The sequence below is a fragment of the Protopterus annectens genome, chromosome 17.part0, assembly GCF_019279795.1.
Source record: "Protopterus annectens isolate FY-2018-M chromosome 17.part0, PAN1.0, whole genome shotgun sequence".
Lineage (NCBI taxonomy): Eukaryota > Metazoa > Chordata > Ceratodontiformes > Protopteridae > Protopterus > Protopterus annectens.
The window spans coordinates 595,318,104-595,336,109 of NC_056751.1; the positions used below are offsets into that span (position 1 = coordinate 595,318,104).

The 18,006-nt window shown below is 43.5% G+C and overlaps 1 protein-coding gene across 2 annotated transcripts in view; it reads right to left on the minus strand.

Moving 5' to 3' along the window:
* Nucleotides 1-18,006, minus strand: part of TRIM28 (tripartite motif containing 28) — a 689,781-nt gene that overhangs the window by 436,991 nt on the left and 234,784 nt on the right. The gene's annotated exons all lie outside the window — the stretch shown is intronic.

Sequence of the window (18,006 nt, forward strand, 5' to 3'; positions counted from 1 at the left end):
CTCGGAGCACTTCGAAAAAATAGCCTTAGGTTGTTCTCTGACATCCTAAGAGCCTAGATATTACTTAAACTAAAGTAAACTAGACACACAACAGGCCCAAACACACACTACGCTACCAGCGAGGGGAGGGAAACTAAGTATAAAAGATTATAACTAAACAAGTTTAACTACCAAAAAGGGAAACCTAAACTTTCACTCAAACTATCAAAAAAAATTTTAGCATTAGAAAAACTTGAGAAAACCACTTAGCTGTAGAGCTCAAGAAAACCAATCTGGTCACCAGCGCGGCAAACTAGATCTGAGGTCATGTAGGGAGAGCAGGGCATTGTGGGTGAGGGGAGGAGCCGAGAGCTCGGATCCATAGCTGGAAAACCATGCCGGTTCGGATCCGATATCGGATCCATAACCCACAGGTTGCAGACAAATGAATCTCCTACTTCAGATGTATAGTTTCTATAAGAATTGGGATACTTTAAAAAGGTAATTCAGATCCAATAAGGGTTATAGGAGGAAGACCCAAATTTACCTATAGACATTTTTCTTTTAATGTAAGAGGTTTGCAAACAGATTCTCCTGCTTTGATTAGCAGAAAGGATAAGGGATGTATAAATGTGTTTTTTGTAATGCATGTAGATACCCACTGAATGGCGCACCGTGACAAGTTATCCCACTCCACAAAGGGGGAGCCACGACAGACCCCGGGAACTACCGCCCCATTAGCCTGACTAGCCTGGTCTACAAGGCCATGGAACATATCATGGAACTCAAAGACAGTGGTAATCTCCAAACTCTGGACCCTACTCAGTTTGGAAGGCAGATCATGTCTCCTAAACCTGATTGACTTCTTTGAAGCAGTCACCAAAAGCCATAGATGAGGGTAAAATGGTTCACACAGCTTAACTAGATCTCGCCAAGGCTTTCAACACCATCCCCCACTCTGGAATTATAGATGCTCACTAAACTAGGTATAAATCCCTATGTCACAAGATGGGTTGCCAACTGGCTCACGGACAGAACCCACACTGTGAAAGTAGCAGATTCCAAATCCGACAGACCAGTGACAAGTGGAGTACCACAGAGTTTTATTTTTATTTTACATTTGTTAACCGGGCTAGTCTGGCTGGTTACATGTCCATTTTCAGCAGAGGCCCGAGGAGAAAAGCTCCATTATCATACTATTAACTTTACAGTACAAAACAATCAAAAACAAAGACAAAAAGCAAACAATTAGACAGTGTAAAATATGAAAGCAGATACAGGAACGGTTATTATGTAGTTTAGAAAAAGCAGAGGTAGTAAAGAGATAGCAGTAGAGAGGCAATATTAAAAAGAATTAATTGCTAGAGTGAGACTGTCACAGTATGCACAAAGTAGAAAAGTACAAGTTGTGCCTGGCACTAGTATTTAGAACATAGATTAGCATAGAAGTAACCAGTAAGTGAGTAAGAGAAGAAAAGATGACAAGAATGTAATGACATAGCATGAAGCAGGAAGATATAGGAAGTGTGAAAGAAAAGAAGGAAGAGAAAATAAGCAGGTTGGTTAGTAGGGGGATCAATCAGAAGTTAAGAATAATCAGAGGAAGTGAAAAGGAGGGGACTGGAAAGAAGTGAAATCTTTGCTGAGCTCAGTCAGGATTGGAGCATGGGCATAGCCAGTGGTTTTGTAAATGATTTTTTTTTTTTTTTGAAAAGGTGAGATGAGCCTAGGGAGGTCAGTTCTCTGGGAAGTTTATTCCAATATGATCCAACAGTATTTGCAAATGAGTCACCTGCTTTATTGTGAGATTTAAGAGTAGTTACTAGAAGCTTGTTGGCTGAGCGAAGCGTAGTAAGATTTTTATATGGTGTGATGAGGTTATTGAGTATTGGTGTATTGGAGGGGTAATGTAGAATTTTAAAAGTGATGACTAATTGCTGCAGGAGTATTAGGTTCTGAAGTTCTAGCCAGTTAAGTTTTTTTAGATTGAGACAGTGATGAGTACGGAATGGGGAGCCTGTGGCAAACCTGACAATACTATGGTAGGCTGTATTAAGTTTATGAAGGTTAGCTTTAGAAATGTTGATAAAAGATTGAGAGGCATACAATAGTGTGGAGATGGTGTGTTTGGGCAAGAGACACTCGGGAGGTGGCAGTAAGAAAGGGCTTAAGTCTGTAGAGGGCACCTATTTTTTTATTAACAGTCTTGATTGTTAAATCAATGTGGTAGTCAAAGCTTAGCTGATTGTCTATAGTAACACCTAGTAGTTTGGTGGAGTGTCAGGTTTAATGATAGTGCCATTGCAGGACACAATGGAAAAAGATTGGGGTGGATTTAAGGGTTGGGGTGAATAGTAGTAGTTTGGTTTTTTTGGGATTTAGGAGACAGATATGTTGGAACCATTTTTCTGTTGCTGTAAAGACCTTTTGGGTGGAGGAGTGGAGTTCTTCTGGAGATTGAGCAGAGCAGATGAGAGTTGAATCAGCATACTGTATACAAGTGGATGTAGGGAGGGAAGTGGGCAGGTTATTTATGAATATTGAGAAGAGGAGGGGACCTAAGATGGATCCGTGTGGGACGCCAATAGTAACTGGGAGCAGAGAGGATAGATGGCTGTCCCAGAGGACTGCTTGTTTTCTACTTGTCAAGTAAGAGTCGAACCACTGCAGTGCTAGTGAATCAAGTGAGAGGGATTTTAAAGTATCTAGGAGAAGTTGGTTGACCATATCGAAGGCTTTCGAGAGGTCCAGGAATAGTGCAGAGGAGAAAAGGTTATTGCGATTTTTGTTGATCACGTCAGTGAAGGAGAGAAGGGCAGTAGAAGTACTATGGTGGGGCCTAAAACCATGTTGTGAGTCTACGAGTAAGTTGTTTTGCAAGAGATGTAAGAGTTGGTGTATGCAGCGTTCCATTATTTTAGATACTGGAGATAAAAGGGCTATAGGCCGGAAATTGGAAAGTTCGTCAGAGTTACCTCCTTTATGGAGGGGAATGATATGGGAGATTTTCCAACAGGATGGGATTTTGGATTCGGTTATAGTTCTGTTAATTAAGATGGAGACTGGGTAGGCTAGTTCAGTTGCTGCTAGTTGAAGATATTCAGCTGGTAGCTTGTCGGCAGAAGGGGTGCAAGGTTTAAGTTGAGAGTAACTTACGTATATAGGCTGTGGAGACTATTAAATTTTAGCGTGGGGGTGCTGTTTTGGGAAGAGGTTATTTGGAGGGAAGGGGGGGGGGAAGTCAGGGTGTTTGCTAGAGAGGCAAACTTCTTTGAGAGAAGTTGTTGAAAGTATTGGCTATTATATTTGGTTGGGTCTGAGCTAGGCTAGCTGGTGTAGGTGTTTCGGTGTTCCCTGGATGGAGCAGTTTATTTATTCCTGACCAGAATTGTTTGGGTTTTGGTTTTGCTGATACTGAAAGTAATAGTTTATCCAGATAGGTGAGTTTCTTTGTTGTGTTTCTCAGGTGTTTGAAATTTTGATGGTCGGTTGGGTTTTTAGTGGATCTCCATTTTGTCCATAATTTATTTCTAGCTAGCATTGTTTGTTTAGTCTTTTTGGAGAGCCATGGGGCTGCTTTGGAGCCTGGTCTAATTAATCGAGATGGGGCATGATGCTGGAGAATTTGTAGGAAGGTATTGTTGAAATGGGTAACTGCTTCATCTAGTGGGAGGTGTTTTAGAGTTGACCAGTTATATTCTTTGAGTTCATTACGAAAGGATGATAGGTTAAAATTTGTTTTGTTGTGTACAGTACGATAGGTAGCTTGCTTGGGATTGTTGTATTTTTGTTTAGTGATATAGGTAAGGAGATGGTCGCTGATATTGTCAGGGAGTATTCCAGTTTTATAAGAGAGGGGATTGTTGTTAATCAGTATCCAATCTAGAATGGTTTGTTTGTGGGTTGATTTGTGTATTCTAGTAAGGGAGTTAATGGTTTGATGAAAGTTAGAGATTAAGGTGAATGGTGGGTTTGGGAGAGATGCAGGAGTCCCAATTAATATTAGTCTCCTAAGATTATGGTTTCCCGAGGAAAGCTACAGGAGACCCAGCTAAGGATATTTTCTAGTGTATTGACGTTATTGCCTGGAGGGATGTAGGAGCATATTACATATATAGCCTTGGTTTCATTAACTTGGAGTTTGGTACAGAGTATTTCAGCATTAGCTGTGGAGGGGGGCAGGGAGTCAATTAAGGCTACCTGCAGTTGGGATTTGTATAAGGCCACTCCCCTGCCCTTTTTGTTAAGACGATCTTGCCTTTAGGTGCTATAGCCTGGGGGAGTGATTTTGTTGTCTTTGGTACCTGGTTTAAGCCAAGTTTCAGTGAGACAGAGAATATCAAAGGCATAGAAATCAATTAAAGCATGGAGTTGTGTGCTTATTGTTGATGCTGCGAATATTAAGGTGAGCTATTGAGAGGGAGTCAGTGGAGAAAGGTGAACCAGAACTATTAGCAGTTTGGTTAGTAGGGGTGTGGCTGAGAAGATTATTGGGACCAGGGTTGGGGTGGATGTCCCCATGTATCAGTAAAAGTGTTTGTGGGACTTGAAATACTTTTAGGTTTTTGCAGGGTATTAGATAAAACAGTCTAGTGGTTAGGAATCTGTAATGGTGTACTTTGTGGTAGAGGGGGAAGGTAGGGACAGATTGACAGGATATTAATGTGTTTGTTCAGGAAGAGGAAGTGTAGATGTGATGTGTTTGGCTAAATCAGGAGGTTGGCTAAGCATAAGATATTCGTAGGAGGTAAGAGTATAGTAACAAAGAAGGATGTTAAGGAGTAGTAGAGAAAGAGTCTGTTAAGGCTTAAAGGCATGTTATTAGTGAGATGAGATTAGCAAGTTTAGGACTATGTGGTGTGGGATAGAGTGGGGTGTGGCAGTTAGGACTGTGGAGAGAGGGTGTGGTGGTAAGACTTGGAGTGTAGTGTTAACAGGTGATATTGGGGCAGGAAATGAGATAGGATGCTAGTTAATTGGGGGGGTGTCTGAGCAAGTATAAAGGTAGGGCCCCTGGGGGTGGGTGGGGAGCGGAGTGAGCGTAGCGAACGGAGCGGGGAAGAGCCAGTGAGGTGATCAATGGCAGAAATCAGGGAAGAAGAGAGAAGCACTGTATAAGGTGTAAAGGTAGGGATGAGCTAGAGTAAAAATGTAGTGGGGATGTGTGGTGGGTGGGGGGTAGGTGATAGTAGTAGGTAAGGTAAAGGGGTTTAGACGTAAGGGATAGCAAAGGCAGAGGTCTAATGTGGAAATAAAAATGGGGGGCAGTGCGTTTCGTAGTGGAATACTCTGAAAAATATGGGGAAGAAAAAGAAAAAAGTAGTATGTTTCTTAGTAGAAAGGGCACCACCTGGTGGCCAGGTCTGGAATGATGAGAGAGCAAGCAGGGAGTTCACCAAGAGAAAGTCTGGGTAGTGGGAGAGCCTCCCCAAGGACAAAGCAGAGGAGAGGAGGGAAAGAGAAAGGATCTAAAGTACTACTAGAGGGGGGGGCTGCTGGTTAACTTGGGAGGGGAGTCAAAAATAGCCTGGAGAGTAAAATTAAACAGTACAAGAATAGGACATACTTTCCAAAAAAAGGTCTACTCTGGGTAGACAGTCTTATTGGGGAAGACGTAAAATCCTACTCGGATTTATGTTGCTTAATATGATGTCCACAGGGCCTCTTTAGCTAGGGAAGGACAGGAACCCAGGTGTACAGGCTGAGAATTGTATAGGAAGAGAGAGAAAGACAAAAGAAAATAAAGTCATTAGTCAATGAAGTATGTACCAGATAACCAGAACATATGCCTAAAAACTAAAAACAAGGTCAGTACAGAGACTAACCCAAATCTCACTGTATAAAACGGTTTAGCTAGACAGCTAGTGAAACACAGTAGGGATCATAAAAACCGTGCAACAGATATATACTAGAATGTAATTTAAGATAGCGACATAGACCCTAATGTGTAATTAAGTTATACTCTTCAACATTAGCATCAAGCAGTTAACAGTTACCAGAGAAATGGCAGATCACAACATCCACAGCCTAGCGTCTATAACCAAAGATTACAGGATCCTGAGAGGGATGTAAGTTAGAAATAATGTTGCTTCATATTTATAGGTCCAAATAATAACTTTCATTGTGTACATAGGTGCAATAAGAAATAATGTTGCTTCATATTTATAGGTCCAAATAATAACTTTCATTGTGTACATAGGTGCAATAATGTCGCAACAGAGCTAAAAAGATTTGTTCAGTCCTGGGTCCTCTCCTGTTTGGTATCTACTTCTCTGAAGTGCAAGCCAACACAGAAGATCTTTGGCTAACATTTGCAGATGACTGCAAACTAGGAGCCATAAATGAAACTCCTAATGATGTGGACAAACTACAAAAGGGCCTCACCGAGATAGATACCTGGTGTCAAAGCCATAGCCTGAAGCTCAATGTCAAAAAGTGTATTGTCATACTCTTTGGTAAAAACTCTGCATCCATGAACTACCACATAGCCGGTAGTCTACTTAATGCCGAAAATGTGATAAGAGACCTTGGGGACACAGGTTGACAGTCACTCCTTTGATAATCACATCGCCACAGTGGCCAGGAAATCCTATGTGGCTCATCTCATCACAAAAGGATTCTCATCCAGAAAAAGAGGTCATTGTTCCCCTCACTCAGACCCATTAGAGTAAAACGCCCATTTTGGTATGTACCTCACAAGACATCTACAACTGGAAAGACCACAGAACTACCTCACAAAGAGGATCACTGGTCTCAGACGCCCTATGCAGACAGTCTCAAAAAACTACAGCTTTACTCCATCGCATATCGCCTAATCAGGGGCAATCTCTGCCCAACATACAAAGCTATGTCAAACCCAGAGCTGTTGGACATAATCCCAATCCCTCCAAGCTACACACGCTTTAGGGACCTTAACCTTGTCACCACAATAAACAGAACATGCTGGAGGGATAGATTCCTGTCCCAGAGACTTCCCATACTCTAGAACAAACTACCTATACATGTCAAACAGAGCTCCTCATTAGCACTCAAGAAAAATCTTGATGATTGGATGGGAAATTCACCCCGGGATCACTTCTGTGGCTCTGCTCGACAGGGGCACAGGAAAAAAATTCTCTTGGGTGGCGAAAGCCAGGGTATATTTTTTGGCTAGCCTTGTATGGGCCCTAGGGCCAATAGCCTAGTACCTACCTATGAACCTATACATTCCAGAGGGCCCTTTTGTTGAACTAATGCATAATGAACAAAACTATTCCTAGAGGAAGTGTGCATAATTTTAACACAAAGGTGATCATATACATAGCAGTGTATTCTTTGTAGTGAATTGTGTAGAACAATGTTTAAACAAAAAGTATGAACTATACTGTATTAGGACAAAACTTTGTAACAATGAGTTAAACACTCAAATGTCTAAAATACAAGAAATGTTTATTTTCTATTTTAGAGCAGGTACCCAAGAATATTAGAGGAGAATGTTGAGTAGAGCAGATGGAAAGCACCTGGCAACTAAGGTTAGGGGATGACGGCCAGGTATGAATGGTTATATTAATGTTGCGTTTTTTTAAAGATTAGGCTGAAAATAAATTTAATATAAATGAATGTAAATTTACACATTAAAATTGTGTTTTGTTTATGGTAATTTTAAGTGCAAGTTTTTAACACGTTTAGAAAAAGTGTTGTGTTTGGTTGTATAAAAGGTTTTTTGTTGAAATTTGATGAAATGTCATTTGGCTTTCCTGACTGTTCCAGTTCTACCTGTACAGTGGAATTGTTTGGGTTTGTTTGTGCTTCTCCCATCTATTGGGAATTTTCTGTATTACAGGTTGTGTAGAGAGAGGACTACATAGCTGCCTCGAACAGGATGGCACTCCAAGATTACTGGGGCTCTTGCAGCCACTAAGTTGCCAGGCTCCCCTGCTTTAATGGTATTTGTTGTAAAAAAAAAAACAATTTACAAAGTTGCTGGGATCTCCTTGTGCCCGGCTGATTGTCACAATCTAGAAATAAAGTGCAAAAAATTATATTTACCAGCTCTGTTCAGTGTTCTGCACTGTATTTTTGCTAGACTATTTCCTGGCCGAATTTTGTTATCTGTGGTGAATTTTTCTCCCACCCAACTACTGTTGTTCTTAAAGTTGGTGGCTTTTGCAGTTGCCCACCCCTACTGTAAATGTGATCTCGTACACTCCCAGTCCCATCTCATTAGCTCTACTAGAGAGACCACCAAACCCCTTTGTCCCTTAACCTTGAATTATCTTCTGTTCCTGCTCTCTCCCTTTCCACTTAACATACAAAAAAGCCAAAAAGGCACTTCATTCAGCTCCTTATATTTCTGTGCTTTGCTTCCTACTACTGTCACTTCGTCTTTCCTTTTCCTGCTACTTGTTCTCTAAATTGTTCAACTGGATCTTTTAGCCTGTGTAATTTTTTTTTTTTAAGTGTTATGCTAAGCTCTTGGCTTTGGTTTAAGCACTTGGGCTTTAGGCCCACCCTTACATCTTTCTGGCTCCCCCCCCTCAGATTCTGACAGACATGGATGGACAAAGTACAGTTTTGTACCCACCATAAATGTAGATGTTAGAGTGCTAATACAGCTGCAGTAATAACATATGGGTTCTCTGCAGTCAGGCGGTCCCTCAGTCGGCCGAAATCCAAAGTCTTGGTCCGGTGTCGGTTGTCACTTTTCCTGACGTCAGAGAGGCAGGAGTATATAAGACAGCAGACGCCATTTTCTTCAGTCTTTCTTGCCCCAGATGTCAGGTGCCCCAAGTAGGAAGGCAATACATAAATTATATTTATATACATGCAATGTAATCACAAAACATAACCCAAACAGATTGTATGAAGAGGGGTTAGGTCCTAAACCTTTACCAAGAGGGGAAGGAGGGAGGGAAATCTGTACTGCAGCTGTATTGGCACTAACATCTACATTTATGGTAGGTACAAAACTGTACTATGTTCATCGTGCATACAGCTGCAGTAACATATGGGTAGAATCCCAAAGCTACGCACAGGGTGGTAGGCACTAGGTAAAACTGGGATGAGCCAGAATGCCCTGCAACATAGCAGTAGCAAAGCCTGCTCTGGTTTTGGAATAAAGGCAGGTGGTAGTGTCTTGTGAAGGTATGTACAGAAGTGGCTGCCTCCAAAATATCTTTGGTAGGAACTCCTCTGAGGAAGGCTGTAGAGGTAGCTGTGGCCCTGGTGGAGCTGGCTCGGATGCCCGTAGGGACAGATTTTCCATGATAGGAGTAACAACTGTATGCAGTGGCCTATCCATTTTGAAATGGTCTGTTTGGTCACTGGTTTCCCTTGAGCTCCTACAGCATAGGACACAAAAAGTTGTTCTGATTTCCTAAAAGGCTTTGTTCTATCCAAATAACGTAGCTGTCTATGGATGTCTAAAGAGTGTAACAGCCTTTCCCCTTTGTTTTGAGGATTGGGGTAAAAGGTAGGCAAGTGCATGGCTTGATTTAAAGCTACCCTTGATACCACTAAGCATAAATGATGGGTTGGTTCGAAGGGAAACCCTGTCCTGATGGAAGATGAGAAAGGGCTGCACGGCCATGAGGGTTTGTACTTCCGAAACCCTACGAGCTGAGGTAATAGCCAGAAGGAAGGCTGTTTTCCAGGACAAATGTTGCAAATCTGTTGAGGCAGCTGGTTCAAAGGGAGGCAATGTTAATTTTTCTAGAATATAATTAAGATCCCAGGCTGGCACTGGTTTCCTTGGTCTTATATTCTTAGCCCCTCTGAAGAACTGTCTTAAGAGTGGGGGAGAGAATAAGGGTGGATCAGTGCTGAATTCTGCAGAAATAGCTGAGGCATGGATTTTTATGGAGGAAAATGAAAGTCCACTGTTCAGCAGCTCAGCTAGATACTGTAATACCTGTGGCAAATTTAGTTTTGTAGGGTCCTGGGCTTTTTTCTCATTCCAAGAGCAAAACCGTTTCCATTTTGCTGAGTAAGCCTTTCTAGTAGATGGCAGTCTGGCCTCCAAAATGACATCCTGTACCTCTTTGGGGAGTAAGGTCTGTTGAGGTGTTAAGGAATTTTCCATGCAGCAAGATTGAGCGTTTTCAGCTGACTGAAGAGTTTTGTAGTTGTGCTGAGTCAGCAGAAGAGGCATTAGGGGTAGGGACAAGGGAGGAGTGTGTTAGGCTCCTCAGGAGTGGGTACCAGTGTTGTCTTGGCCAGTCTGGAGCAATCCGTATCATCTTTGGTCTCTCTGTTCTTGCTTTCAAGAGCACCTTGGGCAGAAGAGGCAGAGGTGGGAAAGCGTAAACTGTCCATGCTGGCCAACTGAATGAAAGGGTGTCCACTCTCCAGGCCTTTGGATGGGAGGTCCTTGAACAACACTTTTCCAATTGACGATTCCTGTGGGAGGCGAAGAGATCTATGCCTGGCCTCCCCCACGCTTGGATTATCTCTGTAAACACTTGAGGATGCAATCTCCATTCGTGTGGATCTGTCATATTTCTGCTTAGATGGTCTGCCAGCGTGTTTTCCAAACCTGGCAAGTACTGTGCTTGAAGTTCGATTTGCCATTCCAGAGCCAAGTTCCAAAGTGTCATGGCTAGTCTGCACAGGGGTATGAATGTGTTCCTCCTTGTTTATGTACCACATACCTGTGGTGTTGTCTGTTCTGATCAATAATCGTCCTGGATGCAGGAGGTCCTTGAAAGCTGTAATTCCATTTATTACTGCTAGCATTTTTTGATTGATGTGAAGGTGCTTTTCCTTTTGGGACCATTTGCCCTGAATGCGCCTGTCTGTCATGTGCGCCCCCCTGGCGTAATCTGAGGAGTCTGTTGTGATGACTTGATTTGCTTGAGGCTTGCAGAATGGGAGACCTGTGTTTGACATGCTTGAGCCCACCACAGAAATTCCTTTTGCAAACATGGAATTATTGGTATTATTGTTTCCAAACTGTGGCTGTGCTGAGACCATAGATTTTTTTAGGTACCATTGAAGTTCTCATATGCAATTTTGCACATGGGATTAAAAGAATACAAGATGCCATGAAGCCCAGAGCCTGCAGGATTTTCCTTGCAGTAAGCCTGTTAAAATTTGCTAGCATTTTGAAGTACTGAGTTAGTTGCCTCTGCTTTTCTGGCGTAAGATAGGCCATCTGGGTGTGTGTGTCCAAGTTGGCACCCAGGAAAGTTGTTTTCTGAGCTGGTGTTAGCCTGAATTTCTCTGTTGATTGTGTATCCCAGAGCATTCAGTAACAGTGTTGCATAAGCCAGATGTTCCAAAAGTATGTGCTTGCTGTCCGCTTGGTTCAGGCAGTCCAAATAAGGGTAAATTTGTATCCCTTGAAGTCTGCAGTAGGCAATTACTGATGCCAGGCATTTCGTGAATACTCTGGGCGCAATAGATAAGCCAAAGAGCAATGCAGAGAATTGATAGTGAATTGAACCTGCAAGAAATCTGAGGCATCTTCTGCAGCTTTGTCTGATTGGGACATGCAGGTATGCCTCCTTGAGGTCCAATGTTAACAGCCAAAACCCCTTGCCCAGCATGGGAAGCTGCTGTAATGCGAGCATCTTGAATTTTGGTACTAGTAAGAATGTGTTTAGGATGGATAAGTCCAAAATGGGTCTCCAGTCTGTTCCTTTCCTTGGTACCAAAAATACCCTGGAATAAAACCCTTGACCTTGTTCGCGAGTAGGTACCTCTTGAATAGCTTTCATGTCTATGAGCTTTGAAATTTGTAGCCGTGCCTCTGCCCTTTGTGTGGCAGGTTTGGCATGCCTCTCATTTTTGGAAGAGTATGAAAATGAGATCTGTAACCTCTGTTTATAACGTCCAGGATCCATTTGTCTGTTGTGACCATATGCCAATTTCTTGCAAATGCCAGCTTTCCTCCCAAGGGTGCTGCCAGCTGAGATTTGCTTGGCATGGAAAGGAGGAAGTCATTGGGTTTCTTTCCTGTATTGCTGTGCACCGTTTTCATCACCTCGGTGCTGGAGCTTGCCATTTTCTGCCTCTAAGATCCTTGTGCGCCTATATCTTCCTCTTTGGGGCCTGTCCGTGGCTGGAAAGGACCAGTTTTTAGAAGGCCAATTTCTGCTAAAACGTGGTGGTTGAACCTGTAGAAAAGCTTTGACAGTTTGCATAGATTTGGCTTTTTCTTCCATTTTCCGTAGTATCTCCTCAGCATTAGTACCAAATAGCGCATCCTTTTGTAAAGGAGCATCTAGTAACTTAGCTTTCACATGATCAGGCAAGATTTGTTCCCTAAGCCATGCATGCCTACGAATGACTGTTCCTGTAACTGCAGCTCTACCCTCTAGGGTATCATAACCACATTGTAAGGTGTGTTTACCCACTTGTTCTGCACTATGCATCATATCCTGCAACTCCTTCAAATCTGGTTGTTCAGGTTGAGACATTGTGATAACAGAAACTGCTGATATTTAAGCATATGAAACTGACAATTTAAGGCCCTCATGGCTAGGGTGGCAGAGGTATATACCTTTTTTCCCCACCTTTCTAAGGATCTTAACTCTTTCGGAAGGAAGTGGATTCTTAGCAGTAGAGGCCTTCATTCCCTTGGGGCCTTGAGAAATGGTTTCAGGGTCAGCATTATGGCTTTTGAAAAGAAATTGGGGAGAGTTAGGAACTCTGTAGTACCTATCAGGCTTGACTGGGGCAGGAGGCAGGGAATCCGGGTTAAGGCAAGCCTCCGAAAAAACAAAGTACATCCAAGACAGGAGGTATCGCCAGAGGTCTGCGTTGAGGTAACAAGAAATTCCCTCAGTCTTTTCATGGAATCAGAAAAGTCTTGGCCTTCCCAATGGAAGTGTTCCCTCAAAGTGTGCAAGGTTTCCCCAAAAGAATAATCCTCAGGGGGAGATACAGAAAGAATGGATTGTTCTGCATCAGAATCTTCAAAAGGTGAGTAAGATTACTCTTATACATCAGAGTGTTCTGAAAAAATGGAGCCCTGATCAGAAGAGGGAGAATCTTCCTCCACTCTGGGCCTCTTGTCAGGAGGGGGTTGGGAACCCCCTGATAAGAGTAATTAAATCCTCAGCCATTTTAAGCATCTGTTTTTTAGGCATGGGGCTTGTGGATGGGCCCTGTGCAACAGGCCTCTTGGGATGCCTGGCTGATTTGGACTTAGTAAAGGCCTTAATGGAAAAGGAAGATGAGGGTCTAAAGACACCATGGGTGGAAGTGGACCTGTCCACATTAGGAGACTCCATGCTCACAATGGCTTCGGTGGTTGTAGTCTGGGTATGGGCCGAGGTACCTGCGGTCTCGGGTACAGAAGACCCCGCCAAGGAGGTGTCGTCGGTAGTCAGGGACTGCATAGGCATCTCGCTAAGAACCGGACCACGTGTAGGTGGTTTTGGCGTGGTGTCGGTCCTTGTTCTTGCGTTTTTTGGACAAAACGGTAGTCTGAGTCTCAGACGACATTTTATAATCAAATGCTTTACCAAATAAATGTTGGGCGAACTCCGCCAAACGCTTGATAGTGCGTTTATTGAAAGTAGCACAAAAGCGACAGCCCGAGACGTCGTGGTCTGGGCCTAAACAAGGTATGCAAAGGGAACGGAAACCCTTGCGCAGCATTTGCTTCCTACAAGAAATACAATTTCTGACATCGGTCTGAGGCAAGAAAAGTTTCCCCAATGGGGTACTTAGCTTTAATGAAGACTTCGGTTTCCAAATTTTTTGTAAATTCAGGAGCTGGCTGACCGGCACTTGCGAACTGCTTCTGCTTCGGGCACCGTGCGGCAAAGACTGAAGAAAATGGCGTCGGCTGTGTCTTATATACTCCTGCCTCTGACGTCAGGAAAAGCGACAACCGACGCCGGACCAAGACTTTGGAATTCGGCCGACCGAGGGACCGCATGACGGCAGAGAACCCATATGTTATTACTGCAGCTGTATGCACGATGAACATTTTCCTACGGTTTCTGCCAGTCTGGTTGAAATGGGCAACGCGACATTGTAGCAACTGCCTCATGTACACTGATAACCATCTACTATTATCACAATCTAGGAACATAATTTGAAAGATGCATTAGGAACCTAGAGTCCCTGCACACTCCCCCTCAAGCCAGTATATCTGGCACCAAAAATGTTGCTAACACAATAACACCTTAACCACCAAACCTACACACCACACCCACATATGCAGAGGTCCTCCACAAACATACCTAAAGGGGACCGCAGAGGCAAAAACATATGGGACCTCCACACCACATACCACAGTCCACATGTCTCAACCACTAAGGATTCACCATAAACCCAACATATTAGTCATAGGAGACTCCACTGACTCACAGATGTGCCTCACTAGGCTGGATAAAGAGAAAGTCACGGTTAGTTGTCTGTCAGGTGCCAGAATCTGCCATACCACATATGCACTGAAGTCTCAACAAGTACTGCAATGACGGTCATAGTCCATGTTGGAGTGAATGACTAGAGGATGTACCACACTGGACTATATGGAGACAATGACTGAGCTTGCTGATAGTGTCCCAGGCAAGCATGTATCTAGCCTTAAGCAGCATTCTGTAGACACCTAGAATGATGCCTTAATACAAACAGAAAATTACTATTGGTTTAGTTTCTGGTGTCATTTCAGGGGGATCCAGTACCTGACAGCCTGGGAAGATGAGACCACAAGGCTTAGCCTGCATCAGTCTTAACTGGGCTTCAGGCTTCTGGCAAAGACTCCTGCCTAGTCCTGCCTCCTAGTGCCTTTTTTGGTAAAATCTACTAACAAAAATTTCAACAAAACAAAGTTAAAGGTCATGCTGCTAAATGCTAGGAGTCTAAACATGAAGCTGCACTTTTTGCAAATCTTTACACTGGCAAATGCAGACATCTGTGCAGTCACAGAAACCTGGTTCGAAGCTGCAGACAACACCCCAGCCTTACTGGGTTACTCATCCAATCATACATTCAGAGCCCAGACTGGGCAGTAAAGCCAAAAAGAGTTTCAATATACATTAAAGACACCTCCAAGCTAGTCACAGTATGATGCGCAGGAGAGTCCAGGTAAGTTACCCATTAAGACACCTATTCAAACCATAGCTAGCTACTGGCCCCCCAAATAACACTCAAAATGGCCAATCCACCTATTTGGACCTGTTCATATCAAGATTCAATCCTTTTCCCTGATCCTGGGTGACTAACTTCCCAAATATAAATCTGAAGACCTACTCATGCTACAACACAAATCCCCAGAGATTCCTTGTTAGTGCAAATGCCTAGGAACAGCTAATAGATACCAAGAGGTGAGCTTTGACTGTTAACCAACATGAGCAACCACTGCAGCATCCCCTATAGTATCCTCCCTGGTACTATCAGACCATAAAGCGGTCACTTTCAAAGTCAAAGTCTCCCCCAATCCCCCTCTAGCCAGGATCGGAAAACCTTCCCCAAAGCAGACTACAGATTCCGAGGGAAGGTATAAATAGCTTCACAGCCCCCCACCTCCTCTCTGGGAACTAGCACTTAAGTACAGTTTTGTGCTACCATAAATGTAGATGTCCGAGAGGTATGCATCTGCAGTCCTTACAAATGGGTTGTCCTGGCCACAGGCAGCCCTTCGGTCGGCCGGATTCCAAAGTCTGGGTCTGGCCTCGGCTGATGTCGCACTTCACCCGACGTCATAGCTGCAGTTCAGCGGGTATAAAGGCATCAGCCGACGCCATTTTCCTCAGTGTTTCTTGCCTCAGATGCCAGGTGCCCTCTAGGAAGGCTAAATTTGGATAAATGCAAATGTTTCCAAACAATAGAGAGCAAATAGAAATAAACATGTATATACATATATACAAACAAATACACCATAATAGATTCCCCCAGCTAGCTACAAGATGGGCAAATACCCTAGGAGTACCACAGAGGGGAAGGAGGGTGGGTAATCCTGACTGCAGATGCATACCTCTCTGACATCTACATTTATGGTAGGTACAAAACTGTACCATGTCCTTCAAGGATGCATCTGCAGTCCTTACAAATGGGTAGAATACCATAGCCAAACTGGGGGAGGAGGCACTAAGAGTTTATGGTGTAGTTAAGATCCCTTGCAAAACAGCAGTGGCAAAACCTGCTCGGATCTGGAGTATAAAGGCAGATTGTAATGCTTGGCAAATGTATGCACGGAGCTCCAGGTAGCAGCCTCTAAAATGTCTTTGGTAGCCACTCCTCGTAAGAAAGCTGTAGTAGTGGCTGTAGCCCTTGTGGAATGAGGTCTGATGTTTTCTGGAGTTGCCTTTCCATGAAAAGAGTAACAAAATCTAATGCAATTTCCTATCCATTTTGAGATTGATTGTTTTGAAATTGCTTTTCCTTCCATTCCTGTGGCATATGCTACCAGAAGCTGGTCAGTTTTTCTATAGTTCTTGATTCTGTCCAGGTAGTAGCGCAATTGTCTGTGCACATCCAAGGTATGTAGCAGTCTTTCACCCCTGTTCTGTGGGTTGGGGAAGAATGTAGGTAAATGAATCGCTTGGTTCAATGATGCTCTGGAGACCACTTTTGGCATAAAGGTAGGGTTAGTTTTCAGAGAGACTCTGTCCTGATGGAAGATAAGGAAGGGTTGTACTGCCATTAATGCCTGTAACTCAGATACCCTTCTTGCTGAAGTAATTGCTAGCAGGAAAGCAGTTTTCCAAGACAAGAATTGTAATTCTGCTGTTGCTGCTGGTTCAAAAGGGGGAAGTGTTAACTTTTCTAGCACATAGTTGAGATCCCATGTAGGTAAAGGTGGTTTCCTTGGAGGCTTTACATTTTTGATTCCTCTCAAGAACTGCCTAAGTAGAGGATGAGAGAAGACAGGAGGATCCATGTTGTATTCTGCTGAAATTGCTGATGCATGAATCTTAATGGAGGAGTAAGACAGGCCCGTGTGGAACAGCTCTGCTAAATATTCCAGGATGTGTGCTATGTTTGCCAATGAAACATTTTCTCTCTTTGCTGCACTCCAAATGAGGTATCTTTTCCACTTGGCTGAGTAAGTCTTCCTTGTGGAGGGTCTGCGTGCCTCCAGGATAATGTCCTTAACCCTCTGAGATAAGCCTGGGTTATTTTGTTTTATGCAATATTCCAAGCAGCTAGCTGCAGTATTTTCAAGTTTGGATGTAGGATCTTGTAGTTGTCCTGTGTTAGAAGTAAGGGACATAGAGGTAGATGCCATGCGTGTGTCCGAGACATGCTTCTCAGTAGCGGGTACCAATGTTGCCTCGGCCAGTCTGGAGCTATCAGAATTACCCTTGGCTGATCCTCTCTGATCTTCAGTAGAACTTTGTACATCAAGGGAAGAGGTGGAAATGCATATGCTGTCAGGTTTTTCCAGCTGAAGGAAAGGGAGTCCACCCTCCAAGCAAGTGGGTGGTATGCTCTTGTGCAGAATTTCTTCAATTGGTAATTGTGTGGGGAGGCAAACAGGTCTGTGGTAGTCCCCATTTCTTTGTTATGGCTTTGAAGATATCTGGATGCAGCATCCATTCGTGAGCGTCCGTGGTAGTTCTGCTTAAGGTGTCTGCCAGAGAATTTTCTTTTCCTGGTACAAATCTGGCCTGAAGTTGAACGTTGAGGTTCAGGGCCACATTCCACAGGTCCATTGCCATCTGGCATAGAGGATATGAATGTGTACCTCCCTGTTTGTTGATGTACCACATGACTGTGGTATTCTGTCCTTAGCAGATGACCCTGTTGGAGTGGTCTGAATGCCTGGATCGCATGTTTCACTGCCAGCATCTCCTTTAGATTTTTGTGTAGATTCAGCTGGTCTTTGGTCCATAGGCCTTGTATACACTTTTCCACCATGTGTGCCCCCCATCCTAGGTCTGAGGCGTCCGTGGTGATGGTCTGGCTTGGCTGTGGTTTGTGGAAAGGCAAGCCTCTGTTCAACTGACAGGCCTGAACCCACCACAGGAATTCCGGCTTCAGGCATGGAATTATTGGAATCTGGGCTTCTAGACTGTGCTTGTGTTGAGACCATACATTCCTTAGATACCATTGTAGCTTTCTCATATGCAGCCTGGCATGCGGAACTAA